Source organism: Blastomyces gilchristii, assembly GCF_000003855.2.
Source record: "Blastomyces gilchristii SLH14081 genomic scaffold supercont1.2, whole genome shotgun sequence".
NCBI lineage: Eukaryota > Fungi > Ascomycota > Eurotiomycetes > Onygenales > Ajellomycetaceae > Blastomyces > Blastomyces gilchristii.
In genome coordinates this window covers 6,982,855-6,985,831 of record NW_003101681.1, presented here as the reverse complement: position 1 = coordinate 6,985,831, position 2,977 = coordinate 6,982,855, and positions in this window count along the sequence as shown.

The window sequence follows — 2,977 nt, the reverse complement described above, 5'->3', positions numbered from 1 at the left end:
CAACCTTTTGTTCAAATGCAATCTGAAGACAAGAATAAATATAATTTGAGTTTCTATTCACATTATTTTGAATAAATGTGATTTTTGAAGAGTTTTTAAACTTTTTTTGTTATTTTTATGGTATATTCATACTAAAAGAGAGTAGAGATAGAGTAGAATCTAGTCACTATCATCAGATAGTAGATTATAACTATTTTGAAAAGTAGGGATCTCAACTGCTTACATTATATCTAGTTTATTATCAGAGTCATTTCTCAATTCTCTAATCTTAACAGAAGTTTGAGAATTTGAATTCTGTTTACACTTAGCTGAAGAGTTGAAGTTTAAAGATCTAGATAGTTGAGAATTTCTTCTTTTTGAGCTTACAGTTGTAGATTTACTAGCTTGACTTTTCTCTTCACTTTTAGATTCACTTTGAGCTTCATCTTTTCTTCAGTTTTTCTGAGTTCTTGAAGTAAATACACATTCTTTTGAGCTAGATGCATGTTTTTCTTTGCAATTGAAGCACTTAAGCAGAGTATGTTGACATATTTCATCTCTTTTTAAGCATGTTTCACAATTATGCTCACTAGTTTTGTGATCTCTAGCACAGAATGCACATTTTAAGTCTCTGAAATAAGAGATTGCAAAATGTCTATATCTTTGACAGTTTGAACACTGTGTTTGAGCTTTGAGATTCATTCTTGAGTCTTTGTATTCATGAACTCTCATTTTCAAACCTGCTACTCTTACTTCAGAGATTCTTGATTGTTCAAGTATCTTTATATACACTAGAACAGAGGCATTTCTTCTACTCTGTCTGAACTGAATTGAATTAAGTCATACAGACTCTTTTCTCAGTTGAATAGAATTGTATTCTTTCAATTCATTTTTGAGAAGTAGTATTTCTTTCTCACAGTCAAAGATTTCAACTGAGATATCATGAAGAATGAATTTATCTCACTTTTCATCTCTCTCAGATAGAATTATTGTGTTTAACAGAGATACTACTGCTGACTTTCAGAGATTCTCATTCTGAATAAGAAATTCTGCACTGAATTCAGGCATTGTGATCAGAATGATGAAGTTTTCAAAGAAGAATGACTCAATTGAAGCTATAACTGGTTTTTGCACTTCAATATCAGTCATTAACTAAGAAAAGAACTGCTGATTGATTTCATTTCCAATTCTGAAAATGAGATTTGAGTCTAGCTTATTTCTCTGTAATATGTCCTGATTTGAGACTTTGAGAATAAGTCTTCTATTTATGAAGATTTGAAGATTTTTCTCTTTTTACATTTTTTTCTTCACTCTTCTATCAATAGAAGTATGAGCAGTATTCTTCTCAGTTTTCTCAGAAATTTGAGCAGATTTTGAGATAGCAGATTTAGAGATAGCAGGTTTAGAGACAGCAGATTCAGCTGCTTGAGCATATGTTTTCTTCTGATTTAAAGAAGAAGAAGAAGAAGAAGAAGAAGTAGAAAAGAAAGAAGAGCAAACTGAAGAGTCAGTGATTGTATTAGAAATTTTCAAAGTTTTTTGAACTGTGTTTGAAATTCCAAGTTTGAACTTGATCACTTTCTGTAGTTGTCTAGCCTGAGCATGAAGAATTAACAGAACTTCTTCATTCATCTCACTCAGACACTACTTTTCAAGAATTTTACTTGCTTTTTCAAGTTTCTCTATTTTAAGAACTTGTTATTTCTTTATTTCTTCTTTCTTTCTTCTCTTCAGAATTTCAATCTCAGGAATAGTATTTGAGAAAGCATTCTTTTTCACATCAACTGAGTGTACTTTTGAACTCATTGTTCTTACTCAATGAAAAGTTGATCAGACTAATTTAATTAAGATATTTATTAAACTCTTTTGAATTGAAAAGTTGATCAGACTGTTTCAATTAAGAGGTTTCTAAGTCTGTTTTCAATTGAAAAGTTGATCAGACTATTTCAAAAGAAGAATAACAGACTTTTATGTATAAAATACCTGATTTTTTTCACACTAGTTCAGTAACTAGATTAGATTTTTGAAGAGAATCTAATAAACTAAAATTGATTTTTAAGATAAATCAATAAAATCTTTACAATCTCTTTCTTGAGATACAGTGAGAAAAAGTATGATATCAATTAATAATTAATCAGATAATATGACAGTTTTTGAGAGAAAAACTGATAAAGAATAAATCAATTTTTTACAGAGAAATTGATTAAAACTATTCAATTTTATTCTAAATTATTTAATTCTTCTCACACAACAAGTGTGCAACTTAAATCAGTTAATAAAGAGTGTAAAAAAGAATTAAGTATTAATGAAAGCTCTTCAGTCACTGAAAAAGTAATTCTTACTTAAAAGAATATAAAATTATGACAGAAAACAACTCTGTTTTTAATTCTTTGTAAAAATATTGTATAAAACTCAGAGAAAAATATCTTACTTTTTCAAGAGAAGTAAAACACTATTTATAAGATCTTTTTTTTTTGCATTAACTGCTGTAGAAGAATGAGATAGAAACTGCTAAGATATACACTACTGTATACTCTCTATCAAGACTTTCTCTCTTCAGAGTCTTGATATTATAGAGAATATAAGTCTGTTTCTATATAATAATATAAATATTATCAGTGAGATGTAGAGAAACTGATTATTTATATCTTAAAATAGAAGACTTTGTCAATGATTATATCAATATAGAGTTAATTCTCAAATTCAATAGAAATCTAGTGTTGTTGTTCTCAATTTCTTACAGAATCTATTGAATATTAAGATATTAAAACTAGATTTAATATATCTCACTGTACAGGGATCAAAGGCTCAGTCAGATCTTGAAGTATACTAATTTTATAGTTATTATGTCTGCTGATTATGTATTAAGTACAGTTACTGAGATAGCTTTTTGTACTTTTCTGTCAGAGATGAGCCAGATTGAGAGAGGTAGTACAAGGGTGAGACTTGATGTTGATGTCTAGATACACTGAAGACAGATCACAGAGATTGCATGTCA